Source organism: Tupaia chinensis, unplaced genomic scaffold, assembly GCF_000334495.1.
Source record: "Tupaia chinensis unplaced genomic scaffold, TupChi_1.0 Scaffold143758_1, whole genome shotgun sequence".
NCBI lineage: Eukaryota > Metazoa > Chordata > Mammalia > Scandentia > Tupaiidae > Tupaia > Tupaia belangeri.
In genome coordinates this window covers 2487408-2501893 of record NW_006203607.1, presented here as the reverse complement: position 1 = coordinate 2501893, position 14486 = coordinate 2487408, and the positions used below count along the sequence as shown (strand labels likewise).

Sequence of the window (14486 nt, the reverse complement as noted above, 5' to 3'; positions counted from 1 at the left end):
AGGCTTAGAACAGAGCTTGAGAGACTGGACACGAACCTCTAATGCCTTAAAGTGGAAGTGTGCCAGGGCTAGACGTGGCACAGTGGTAAAATGCCGTGACTCACACGGAACGTTTCTGGGTTCACCTCCAGAGACCTCCCTGAGTACTCTGGCCACATGCATGTCCATGATCTGGGGCAGGCCGAGGTTGGGGTAGATTGTGCTAACAAGACCCTGTTGAGAGTATAATCTATCTGGACAACAGTAGATGCTGTAATGGTTACATTGCTGGGCTCCCACATACTCGACCATGGTTCGAGTCCTGGACAGGGCAGCTTTAACTCACGCCTGGTGTGTGTGCATACTTGCCCAAGATCCCAAAAGGAGAATGGAGAAGGGATTGCGGTGTGGCCATCCCCCCAGGGGGTAATTTCTTGCTTTCTGTCTCAAAACATGGTTGGCCATGTGGAAATCCAGCATCTTAACCACTACACCACCTGCTGCCCCCCAAAATTTGTATTTTAAAGTAGTAATATGCTAACGCTCAGACCCACGCTGTGGTCTAGAGGATAACTTGACAGAGTTATTAATGCAGCTGAACAGAGAAGGTGTTAGGGCCAGACCATGGTGGGCCTGACCACAGTGCATGACAGCAGTAATGCATCTGGACTCACACAGAAGGTCCCGAGTCCCCACTCTGAGGCCTCCCTGTCCATACTGGGCATGTGTGTGCCTATGTCCCAGGCTGGCTGAAGCTGGGGGTGGGTCACGGCATGAGGTGACTTCCTCTCTCTCTCTCTCTATCAGAATGAATGAATGAATAAATAAATAAATATTTTTTGAAAGAAAGAAAAAAGAAAGGAGGTACCAGCCAAGTGTCTGAGCATGCAAAGAAGCCAGAGATCAATGAGAGTTGTTAAGGCCATAAGCAGTTGCGTCCCTCCTAGCATTCTCTGGGGACCAAGATCCTGGTCCCGGAGTAGGAGAATTGGAGGCATTGAAGACACCCAAGTCACCCCCCACTTCACTCAGGCTCTGGATCACCAAGCAACTGTCTGCGAACAGCTCTGTTTCCCATGTAGATCCGCCCACAGGGAGAGAATGCACTCATCGGTGAGCAGGAAGAGCCTGTCTGCTTCGAAGCTCTGCTTCCCCTTATAAATTAATGAATTGGCATCTGATTTGAAATATCAGTCTCAGGAGCCTGGTTAACGTGTGTCTGCTCTGCAGAGATGCCACTGTGCGCAGGGCTAACGACGCTGCTTTCTGAGCTAATGTCTGGACCCAGGATGGTAATGAATTCACCAAGGTAACAAACGCTTCCCTGGGGACATTCAACTTTCTCGCCATGTTTTATTTCCTTTCTTTTTATAAAATTTATTTTTATTTTTAATTTTTTCACGAACATAATATTTGTACATATTTATGAGGGTAAATGTATATTTTTGTCTTAAGATGTATTTTCAAGCAATATGATATATGTATACAGCATTTACTTTTTTTTTGTCCTACTGGGTACATGCACTCATGAGAGAGAGAGGAGAGAGAGAGAGAGAGAGAGAGAGAGAAGAGAGAGAGAGAGATTGAGATAGCCCATCCAGGGGAATGGCCACACCTCAATCTCTTCTCTTCCATTCTCCTCTGGGGATTTTGGGCACACACGCACACTCACATGGTGTGTTTTTCAAGCTACCAGGTCTGGGGCTTGAACCACATGGGTGGTCATGTGGGACCAGCTGCTTAACCATTGTACCATGGGCTTACCTCTGTAGTTTTTTCCCTTTATTTACTTATTTGTTTTTATTTTTTTGTTAGAGGTTTTTGCCTTAGGACATGTGAGCTCCTCTAAGAGAGACAGACACAGAAAAAGGGAAAGTGAGAAATCACCCCCTAGGGGGGATGGCCACACCACAATCCCTTTTCCTGCTGGAATTTTGGACATGTATGCACACGTGCCCAGCCTGATTTTCTTTCTTTTTAAAAAGTATTTATTTAATTTTATTTATTCATTTATTTATTTTAATTTGATAAGAGAGAGAGAGAGAGAGTGAGAGAGAGAAAGTGAGAAAGCAAGCCACCAGGTCTGGGACTTGAACCGTGGTCAGCCATGTGGGAGTGTCCACCACACCACCTGCTGGTTCCCCACCCATCCCCCGTGTGATTTTCAAGTCATGAGTCAGATCTATCCGTGGTTGGCATGTGGGACATAACTGCTATGCCATCGGCTGGCCCCACGTAGTGGTTCTCTTTTCATTGCTAGAGAGCATATGCGCCCTCCAGAGAGAGAGAAAGTGCTCTCCAGTGGGGTGTGGTCACACCACAATCCCTTCGCCGTTTCCCCATCCTGTCAGGATTTGGGACACCCATGCACACATACCTGGTGTGTTTTATTCAGCTGCTGGGACCAGGATTTGAACTTTCGTTGGACCACGTGAGGTCTGGGTTTCTTAACCATTAGGCTATAAGGCTGGTCCCAATGTATGTGAGTTTTTTTTCTTTAACTTTTTAAAAGAATTATTTAATTTAATTTATTTTAATTAATTTATTTATTTTAATTTGAAGAGAGGGACAGAGTGTGAGAGAGAGAGAGGGAAAGTGAGAAAGCAAGCCACCAGATTCAGGACTTGAACCATGGGCAGCCATATGGGAGTGTCCAGAGCCTTAACCACCACACCACCTACTGGTCTTCCTTTTAAATTTTTTTAAAAAAAATGTTTTATCTAACTTTATTTATTTATATAATTTAACCAGAGAGGGACAGAGCAAGAGCGAGACAGAGAAAGAATATGAGAAAGCAAGCCGCCAGGTCTAGGACTTGAACTGTGGCCAGCTATGTGGGAGTCTAGCACCCTTAACCACCACACCACTTGCTGCCCCTAATAGATTTTTAAAAATCATCTAAGCAGGGACCAGCAGGGTGTGTGGTGGTTAAGGCATCGAACAACTGTGGTTTGAGGCCCGGATGCAGTGACTTCAGAATCACTCCAGGCAAGTGTGTATTCGTGCCCAAAATCCTGAGAGGAGAAAGGAAGAGAAGGGATCAGGGGGGTGATTTCTCACTTCTCCTCTCTCTATCTCTGTCTCTCTCCAAAGAGCACACGTGCCCTATGACAAAAACCTAAAAAAAAAAAAATTCATCTCGGTATATAACAGAGTTTGAAAGGTGGGGGAGGGTCAGTCTTCTGTCCTGTCTTTGCCATTCCTGTTTCCCATTTCACCAAAGCTACTATATTTTTAGGTATCTTTTTTGTCCTTAATATATTTTTTTAAGAATTATCTATTCATTTATTTATTTCAATTTGTTGTTATTGTTTTTTAAATTTGACCGAAGAGACAGAGAGAGAGAGAGAGAAAGGGAAAGAAAGGGAAAGAGAGAAAGCAAGCCACGAGGTTCGAGACTCAAACCGCAATCGGCCATGTGGGAATCCAGCGCCTTTAACCACCACACAACTTCTGTCCTTAATATTTGTACCCATAGGGACCAGCTGGTAGTGTGGTGGTTAAGGTGTTAGACCAACCATGGTTCGAGTCCTGGACCTGGCAACCTGATTTCTCACTCCCTGACTCCATGTGTCTCTCTGATAAGTGTGTGTGACCAACAGCAAATTATATAATAAATAAGTAATAAATAATCCTTTAACCCATATTTTAACCAATATGGATAATTTTTATGCCTTGTAAAAACTGACATCCTATAATAGTAGGAAAAGATACAAATTTTATAGCCTTTCTTATTTTCCTATACTTGGTTTTCCCTTTATTCTCCTTGTAGAGTACAGTTCAATTTTTTTTTTTAGAGAGAGAAATTTTTTGCTATAGGATGCATGCACTTACCAGAGAGACAGAGAAAGAAAGTGAGAAATCTCCCGGGGCAGGGTGGCAGGGGGATGGCCACACAGCAATCCCTTCTCCTCCATTCTCCTTTCAGGATTTTGGGCACACACAACTCACACCCAGCGTGAGTTTCAAATCACTGGGTCCAAAACTCGAACTGTGGTCTGATTGACATGTGGGAGTCCAGTGCCGTAACCACCGCCCTGCTGGCCCCAGTTTAATTTGCTTTTGTTTTTGTTTGTTTGTTTGTTTGTTTGTTTGTTTGTTTTTAGGGAAAGCGAGAAAGCAAGCTGCCAGGTCTGGGACTCGAACCACGGTTGGCCATGTGGGAATCCGGTGCCATTATCCGCCACACCACCAATTGGCCCCCCCAGTTCAATTTTTAAATAAACAAATATTTAATATTTACAGAATTTGGGCTATACCGGTATGGTGTACTTGGACTATATTTTCTTTTGTTTTTCTTTTAAAGATTTATTTAATTTTATTCTTATTACCATGTAAAAGAATTTGCTATAGGGCACGCTCACTCACCAGAGAGAGACAGAGAGAGAGAGAGAGTGAGAAAGCAAGTTGCCAAGTCTGGGACTCGAACCAGCCGTGTGGAAGTCCACAGCCTTAACCATTGCACGCAGGTATTACTTCTGTATTTTCTAGCCCCTAGTGTTGTTGCTGAGAAGACTGATATCATTTGATCTACCAGTCTTTGTGTGTGGCCCGTTTCTCTCTCTGGAAATTTTAGCTTTGTCCCAGGCATTTGTGTGTGTGTGTGTGTATATAATAAAGTGTATATAAAATATATATAATATATTATAGATATTGCCAGATGCACATGCACTTGCCAGCGAGAGAGACGGCACCCCCCGAAGAGGCGTGGTCACACTGCAATCCCTCCATTTCTCCCTCCTGTCAGGATTTGGGATGTGCATATGTTTCAAAACACTGGGCCCAGGATGAGCCATCATTGGCCATGTGGGATCTGGCTCTCTCAAGCACTAGGCTACAGGGTCGGCTGGTCCCTGACATTTTGAATTCTTTTTTTTTTTAAATAATTATTTATTTTATTTTTTATTTATGCATTCGTTGATTTTTTTTAATTTGACCAGAGAGAGACAGAGGGTGAGAGTGAGAGAGAGAGGCAGTGAGAGAGCAAGCCACCAGACTCAGGACTCAAACCCTGGTCAGCCATGTGGGAGTGTCCAGCGCCTTAAACACCACGCCACCTGCTGGTCCCCATTTTGAGTTATTTTTAATGATATGCTTTGGTCTGAGTCTATTGTAATAAAGAATTTGATTGGCTTTTGTCCCGGATCCTGGGGAGTAGCCTCTAAATCCTCCGAATTTCCTAAATTATGGGAGAGTTTTTGTTATTCGTCCTGGACCCTGATCATTTATGCAAATAAGATGACTCTTGGTAGACCCCTAGACAGTTCAAGATGACTCACAGCAGGAAGCGGCCACACCAGAAAGACCAACAGTATGTGGCGAGCACTGGAGCTTTGAGCATTATGACTAGTCTCCCCTCCGCGGGGGGAGAGGGGTTCGGATATTGAGTTCAATCATATGAACAGTGATTCGATCATTGAATAAAACCCCAATCATATAATAAAGCCCCAAATAAGAACTCTTGACACCAAAAGTCAGGTGGAGTTTTCCTGATTAGTAATACTCGGCTCTGTGGCCTGTGATTAAGGCAGCTGAATTCCATGTGGCCGACTGAGCAGTTCAAGTCGCAAACCCAGCAGCTTGAGAAACATGCCGGGCACATGTGTGCATGCGCCTAATGTCCCAAAGGGGGGAAAGGTGTTGGAGAAGGGATTGTGGTGTGAGTGTTCCCTGTAAGGGATGCTTTCTCCTCTCCCTATCGCTGTGTCTCTCTACATCTCTGTCTCTGGTGAGTTCACATCCTCCAGGGGGAAACACAATTCAGTGAGCATTGTTGGAAATCCATGTGTCAGGAGGGTGATGCATCCTGACTCCAAAGGTGACGACACTGGAATCTTCGAATCTGAGACCCCGCAAGACCTTGCCCTTTGCGCCTCTTTAGGTTGGTCCTGATTTGTATTGTTTTTGCTACAGTAAAACTGGAACCATAAGTACAGTGCTTTTTAAGTTCTGTGAGCTGTGCTAGTCAATGATCAAACCTGAGGGGGTAATAGGAATCCCCAAAGTTGTAGCCGGTTGGTCAGAAGTGTGTGTGGCCTAGGAAACCCCGAGCGGGCAGCTAGCGCCTCAAGGGAGGCCGCCTTGCAGAAACTGTGCCTTCCACCTGTGAAGTCTGGCCTAACTCTAGACTGCGTCAGAATTACATTGCTGCATTTCTGCATTCTTTACCATAAGCTTTTTAACCTGGAAACTTATTCACTCCTTAATTATTTCTTTGAGAAAATTTCCTCCTCGAAGTTCCTCAGAAATCTAAGTAGAATTACCATATGATCCAGCAATTCCACTACTGAGTAGTTACCCGAAGGGCAGGAAATCACCCAGTCAGAGAGATATTAGCACCGCTGTTCATTGCAGCATTATTCACAATAGCTAAGTCAGGGAAGCAACCCAAGTGTCCAACAACCGAGGAGTGGATTGGGAAGACATGGTACATACACGATGGGAGACCACTCAGCCATCAAGAACAGCATCCCATCATTGGACACAAAGTGGATGGACCTAGAAGATAGAATGGCGGTTCGAGTCCCGGACCCGGTGACTTAAAACTCACGCCGGGCACATGTGTGTGCTTGCCCAAGATCCCGAGAGGAGAATGGAGAGAAGGGATTGCGGCGTGGCCATCCCCCCTGGGGGGTGATTTCTCGCTTTCTGTCTCTGTCTCTGTCTGGCAAGCGCACACACCCAAAAAACCCCCCAAAAAAAAAAAAAAAAAAAAAAAAGGACCGAACTAGCGAAATAGAATTTTATGACTTTTGAGTAAAACATTACTGATTTCTTCTTTATACTATGCTTTGTTTTCCCAATTTTAACATTTCACTTTCTTTTGAATTGATAGGTTCAGCAATTTGTCAAAATATTTTTACTTGTTTCTTTAAATAGAAATATATACTTTTCTTCCTTCCTGAAAATAAAATAAAATAATAAAAAGAAAGAAAGAAAATCATGCCAGACACATGTGAGTATGTGCCCAAAATCTCGAGCAAGGGGAGAATGGAGGAGAAGGGATTGTGGCATGGGCGATTTCTCACTTTCCTTCTATGTCTCTTTCTGGTAAACCCACATGCCCTGTGGCTAAATAAATAAATATCAGACAGTTTAACACCTATTCAAAAAAAAAAAAAAAAAAAACCGGAACTGTTAGTAAGTGAACACAATATAATGTAGTGTTCTATGTTGAAGAAGATGAATACTCTTCTTGATTTGGTTACTGTAGACTGTATGTGTGCCTTCCAGATCATTCTGTAGGGCCGGCCTGGTGGTTGAGGCCTTTGGATCGCATACGACTAAGCATGCTGTTCGAGTCCCAGACTGGTGGCTTGAGGAGCATGCTCAACACCTGTGTGTTCATGCTCGAAATCGCCAAGGAGGGAGAAATCGCGAAGCAGTTGTGGCTTGACCATCATCCATGGGGAGCACTCTCTTGCCCTACCGCTGGCAAGAGCATGTGCTGTCTCACAAAAGAAAAAAGGAAAAAATTCTGTAGCCCACAAAGATATACACCAGTTATATGGTTACCGGAAATCATCATTAAAATTGAAAAATGAAAATTTCGCCTCCCACTTTTTTCCTTCTCTCTTTCTGAAACTCCTGCTTCCCGACAGGTCTTGTTTAATATTTTCTCATCTCTACTCTGTTTTGTTGGAGTTTCTGAGAGAGTTTCTCAATTTCCAATCTTCGTATTGACTTAACATTTTGGGGGTAAGGAATTATTTTACTTAATTTTATTTATTTATTCATTCATTTATCTTAATTTGACCAGAAAGAGATACAGAGAGAGGAAGAGAGAGGGAAAATCAGGTCACAAACTGTGGTTGGCCATGTGGGAGTGTTCACCTTAGTGAACCACATGGTGATTAGTGTTCAGCCTTAACCACCATGCTACCTGCTGGTCCCCCACTTAACTTTTTAAAAACTATTATATTTTTAATGTTTTTTCAACTTTATGAGAAAGGGGGAAAGAGAGAGAGAGGGAAAGAAAATGAGAGAGAGAGAAGTGTTTTGGGCAAGGTCTTAGGCTCCCAATTAGCCAGGATAACAAGCATGTCACCATGCTAGGTATGCAATTTTTTTTTTTTTAATTTTTAAGAGCTCTCTTTTTGTTTCCTAAATACTATCTTTTTGTAGCTTTCCTGTCCCTTTTCCATAGATACATTTTTGGGGGAGGTTTTTGCTACAGGGCGTGTGCACTAACCAGAAGGACAGAGAGAGACAGAGAGACAGAAAGCAAGAACTCACCCCCAAGGGGGGATGGCCATGCTACAATCCCTTCTCCTCCATTTTCCTCTCGGGATCTTGGGCACACATGCACATGTGCCTGGTGTGAGTTTAAGTCACGCGGTCCAGGACTCAAATCATGGTTGACTACATGGGAGTCCAGTGACATAGCCATGATGCCATCTGCTGGTCCCCATAGATAAATTTTTTAAACAATTTAGAATTATTTAATTTTATTTATGTATTCTTCTTCTTCAATTTGACCAGAGAGACAGAGAGAGGGCGAGAGGATAAGTGAGGAAGCAAGCTGCCAGGCCCAGAACTCGAACCAGGGTTGACCATTTAGGAGTCCAGCACTTCAACCTCCATGCCACCTGCTGGTCCATTTTTAAAAGAATTATTTTATTTAAATTTATTTATTTATTTATTGAGAGGTTTTGTTTGTTTGTTTGCTTATAGGGCACATACATTCATCAGACAGAGAGAGAGCGAGAAATCATGCCTCAATCCCTTCTCCTCCGTTCTACTCATGGGATCTTGGGCACACATGCACATGCACCCAGCATGAAGCACACATGCACATGCACCCAGCGTGAATTTAAGCTACTGGGTCTGGGACTCAGTCCAGCGACATAGCTATTACTCCAACTGCTGGTCCCCCAAGAACTCACCCCCTATGGGGGATGGCCATGCTGCAATCCCTTCTCTCCATTCTCTTCTCAGGATCTTGGGCATGCACACACACGCGCCCCGCGTGAGTTTAAGCCACCGGGTCCGGGACTCGAACTGCGGTCGACTACATGGGAGTCCAGCAACATAGCCATTACGCTAACCACTGGCCCCAAAAGAGAAACTCTTAACGTGAGTAATAACAAACCTCATCTACACCCTCCTCTCGGAGCTCCAGACGTGTTACCAGGTCACCTGGAAATGACTCTTCTGTCCACTAGAGGGAAACCCAGGTTAGCGAGATGGAGAATACTGAGCCTAGGCACCCTGAGTCTGGAGTGAGCAGGGGCTGACATCCGAGGACCTGAGCACCAAGGACAGTGTTGTACTGCAGTCAGTTGGGATGGGCTTGGCAAGCCCACTGCTGTGTTTTCAGGAATGGAGACAGCGAGTCGTTAGATTCGGTCATTTTAAAAAATTAGGCCATCCAGTGGTTAAGACAGCTGGATCCACACTGCTGACTGTGTGGTTACAGCCCTGGACCCAGTGGCTTGAGAAACATGCCAGGCATGTGTGTATGCATGCATGTGTGCCCAAAATCCCCAGAAGAGGGAGAGCTGGAGGCGAAGGGCGTTGTGACGTGATCATGCCCCACGGGGGGTGCTTTCTCACTTTCCCTCTGACTGACTCTGACAAGTATACACGCCCTCTGGTGAAAAAAATTGTTTTTTAAAGTTCTTTTTCAAACCAAGGGGCTTTATTACTGAATAAACTGACCGATGCAGAACATAGACATAAAGTGAAACTCATTTTTCTAATAAAACCTGCCCAACTGTCCAGACAGTGGTGACAATTTTCAGCTTGGTGTGATAAGATAATAGTGGCCCTAATACCACTATATACCTAATATGTGCCATCTCTTGTCCAAGTCTTTATAGTCCAGCGTGGTTCTTCTCTAGTGTCTCCTCTTAAAATCATACCTTGGGACCAGCAGATAGTGTAATGGTTACATTGCTAGACTCCCATGTAGTCGACTGCAGTTCGAGTCCTGGACCAGGTGGCTTAAACTCACGCTGGGTGCATATGTGTGCGTGCCCAAGATCCCGAGAGGAGAATGGAGGAGAAGGGGTTGTGGTGTGGCCATCCCCCCGGGGGGGTGATTCCTCACTTTCCATCTCTTTCTGGTGAGCACACATGCCTTATAGGAAAAAAAAAAAAAAACTCCAAAAAAAAAAAAAAACGATTTTATTACCCAATTTCATACTAAATTTTATTACCCAATTTCATTATAAGTTACTGGCAAAAGGGATGATTTTGCTTCTGCTTTTTGGTCAGAAATTGCTTGATTCTGAAAGTCTTACGGGAAGACATAGCAAGAGATGGATTCACCCACACACCTCACAATGATGGAGAGAGGAAGAGAGGTGGTCATTAAAAATGGAATGAGTGGGACCAGGAGATGGTGTAATGGTTATGTCGCTGGCTCACATGGCTGACCGTGGTTCAAGTCCTGGACCCCACGGCTTGTGGCATGACCATCCTCTCTGGGAGTTCTATCTCTCTGGCTCTCCAGCAAGTTGCACGTGCTCTATAGCAAAAATCTCAAAAAAAAAAAAAAGTTAAATGATGTAGGAACTGGTTCCATAGCACAGATTAAGCATGGCACTGAGGAAGCTGGATCCCGTGTGACCAACAAGGGTTTGAGTCAGACTCAGCCCCTGCAGCATGAAATCATGCCAGGTACACCCAGAATCCTGACAAGATGGAGAATTGGAGGAGTAAGGATTGGGGTGCAAGCAGGCCCTGTTAGGGGGTGCTGTCTTTCTCTCATGCACCCTCTGGCATAAGAAAAAAAAAGTGACACGTGGGCTAGATGGTGACACAGCACAAAAATCTGGTACTCTGCAAGGCTGATCTATGTGGGAAGGTTCTCAGTTCACTCCTGGAGCCCTCCCTGGATACTCCCAGGGTGTGTAATACCCCGATCCAACACTGGTTGGGGCTAGGGATGGATTTTGGTGTCAAGACCCTGTTGAAAAAAAAAAAAAAAAAAAGACCCTGTTGAGGGGTGCTGTTTCTTTCTCACTCACGGGAAAAACACTTTGAGGGACCAGCAGATGGCGTAATGGTTATGCTGTTGAATTCCCAAAAGGCTGCCGGCAATTTGCATCCTGGATCTGGTGGCTTGAAACTCACACCAGGTGCATGTGCGTGCGTACTCAAAATCCTGAGAGGAGAGTGGGGGAGAAGAAATTGTGGAGTGGCCACCCGCCCCCCGGACAGGATTTCTCATTTTCTGTCACTCTGTCTCTGTCTCTCCAGCATGTGCCCTATAGCAAAAATCTCTCTTTAAAAAACAAACCAAAAAAACCTTTGATTTAAACTATATGGAACACTAAGCACAGATTCCAAACTCATCATTCCCTAATTATTTTACTGTATTCTACAATTATCTATCATTGCGTGTGTTAGGGTGGAAATACTATCTAATGGTGTGTTACTGTCTGACTCCAACTCTGGCAGCTTGAAACGGGCCATGGCAGAATATATTTTACTCCGTGGAAACCCACGAATGATACAAGTCAGGGTTCCCGACCTGCCACCCCTCCCACCCCGGGGTGTTAAACATTTACCAGGACATCACTTTCCTGCATCAGGAGGGGAGGAGGTGGGCTGTTGCGGAAGTCTTGCCTACCCAGACATACCCAGAGGAGTCCCTGTGGAAGGAGCACCATTTGGGCAGGCTGAGGCTGATGGGAGGGGTGCCATAGCCAGGGGGATTGTGATGTGGCAGGAGCCCGGCCTGGAGGTGCTCAACCGTCTCAGGTTTTTGATCTCAGGTTTTCTGCTGGCCGTCGCCTGGGCCTGATTCTATCTGCTCGTGCTCAGGCATGCTGTCCCGTGTGCCTAGGGAGGAAACGAGTTTCTGCATTGTCCAGCACTAACAAGGTTCCCCCATCAGAAACGGGGCTTCCTGAGGGCCAGGGAAGCATCCACCTGACCCAGGCCTTGCTCAAGTCCCTGGCCTAAGTAGTGGAGCAGCCACACAGAACACTGCAGGAATGACGCCAGCCAGCCATTTGTGGGCGGTGCCACCTGCTGGCTGTAGAACCTGAGCGCTCAGCAGTCACCTGTCTCACCGTCAGTCTCCAAACTTGTCAAACAAGAAGGCCAACCGTCATGCGTGGCTGTGGTGCGGTTGACGTGACATCGACTCTGCCAGGCCCTCTGCTGACCGTCCATCCCTGGAAGGTGTTCCATGATGTGGCCGCTGTTACTGTCATACTTCTGGGGGTGGATGAGTGGGTGGGTCGGAATGTAAACTGGCTCTGAGCCCCTGACTAATCTGACACCCTGTGTATCGAGGAGGGAGGTAGGAAGCGGGAGGAGGGGCGGGAAGGACCAAGAGGTCACAAATTCACCACGAAGGGGTGGCATATGTGCCCCAGTCACACAGCCAAGAAGCGGGCCGGGGCACTGGACACCAGCGCTCCTGCCAGGACTCGTTCACAGGCTTCGTGCGGGCAAAGGGGCACTCTTCCCCGACTCCACCCCATCTCTGCCAAGGGCTCCAGGGTCGGGAGGGCGGGCAGCCGGACGTCGCAGGCCCGGGGCTGAGCGCAGGAAGCCGGCCGGGGCTGCTCTGCAGCCTCAAAGCGGCGGAAGGGAGGGAGCAGCCGGCACCTGCATTGTGCGAGCCCCGCTCCCCGCTGTGCGGCCCCGGATCCCGGTGCGGGCTCTTGGCGACGCTGCTGGGGCGGAGCCGGCGGCTTTCAGGCAGGTATTAACTCGATAGAAAAGACTAGATCTGCACTTTCATTCACTTATTCCTGCGTTCTCTCCTCGTGCACCCATCTGCAGCGCACACAAACATGGTCCATGAGCCCACATCTTCGTGAGTCATGGCTGGGCAGTCCTGGCTTCTGCACTGACTGTGTGACTTGGACAAATGACTTAACATCTTTGGGCCTCAGCTGGTGGAGTGCTGGATTAAATAAATGGAGGTAAAGGGGCCAAAGGTAGCGGTGGGTGAGGCGGATGGATCTCACGTGGCCTACAGCTTGGTTCGAATCCCAAGGGGGGTGGTTTGAAAACACCTGGGCGGGTGTGTATGAGTGCCCCAAATCCCAAGGGAATGGGAGAGAAGGACTAGCAGGGGCTGGGAGGTGCTTTCTTTTTTTCTCCCTCTCCTCCAACAAGCACAAGCCCTTAGAGGGAAGAAAAAAGAAAAAAAAAAACTTATATAAAAAAATAAATAGAAGTAGCTCCACTCCTTGGCAGACTGTTGGATTAAATGAATTCTGTGTGTGGGGCCAGCAGGTGGCGTGGTGGTTAAGGGCACTGGACTCTACATGGCTGACTGCAGTTCTAGTACAGGACCTGGCACTTGCTTTCTCACTTTCTCGCTCTCTCTCACTCTGTCCCTCTCTGGTCAAATTTAAATAAATAAATAAAGTTAAATAAAATAGTTATTTAAAAAAATTCTGTGTGAAGCACTTGGAACCATGCCTGCAACTAATAAGCATTTATTAAATGTAGAATAGTTTTTTTAAAAGAATTGTAATAGGGACCAGCAGATGGCATGATGACTACATCCCTGGACTCCCATGCAGTTGACCACAGTTTGAATCCTGGACCTGGTGGCTTAAAACTCAAGCTGGGCGTGTGTGCGTGTGTGCCCCAAATCCTAAGAGCAGAATGGAGAAGGGATTGTGGTGTGGCCATTTCCCTGGGGGCGATTTTTCACTTTCTTTCTCTCTCTGTCTCACAGGAAAGCGCACACACCCTATAGCAAACATCTCTCTTTAAAATAATCATCTTTTTAAAAATTTGTATTTATTTTTATTTCAGGAATGGAGAATGGACTAGAGGAGCCAATGTTGCAAACCGGAGGCTTTTAAAGATTTAAAAAAAGTGATCACTGGGGCCAGCAGGTGGTGTGGTAGTTAAGGTACTGGACTCCCACATGGCCGGCCATGGTTTGAGTCCCGGACATAGCTACTTGCCTCCTCCTCACTCTCCTTCCCTCTCTCTGTCTCTCTCTGGTCAAATTGAAGAATAATAATAAATAAATTAGATTAAATTAAATAATTCTTAAAATTTTAAAAATTGATCAGTAATATTTAAAAGTTGTGAAATTTCACCTAAAACTCAGATTTTGGCTTCTTTTAAAAAGATTGACAATTGAGAAGCTTATATTTTATAAGGTGCTGTTGGGTGTTGTATTAGAGACTGATTCCTTTTTTTATTATGTATTTTCGTATGTCTTTTGCAAAGTGATGTTAATTGTACAAGAAAAAAAAAAAGACAAAAACTTTTGAGCAATTCTCCAGTTGCAAGTATCTGAAAGGCAAGTTTCTTTTGAAAGGCTGGTCTTTTACTTAGTTGTGCTTCTTGATTGTCTGATTTTTAAAAAAGAATTATTTTATTTATCATTATTATTATTTTTTAATTTGAGAGAGGGGAAAGTAAGAAAGCAAGCTGCCAGGTCCAGGACTTGAACTGCGGTCAGCCATGTGGAATTCCAGTGCCTTAACCACCACATCACCTGCTGGCCCCCATTGCCTGATTTTTTTTTTTTTTTTTTTAGGGGGGTTTTCTTTAAGGGGGCCTCGCGCACCCAG

General features: G+C 45.5%; 1 protein-coding gene across 1 annotated transcript in view; it reads left to right on the top strand.

The window, feature by feature from the left end:
* The first annotated feature begins 12769 nt into the window (after positions 1 to 12769).
* Positions 12770 to 14486, top strand: part of MFSD2A (MFSD2 lysolipid transporter A, lysophospholipid) — a 37995-nt gene continuing 36278 nt past the window's right edge. The window contains exon 1 of the mRNA XM_027766873.1: positions 12770 to 12866. The gene's annotated coding sequence lies outside the window, so the exon portion shown is untranslated. The remainder of the gene's footprint in view (positions 12867 to 14486) is intronic.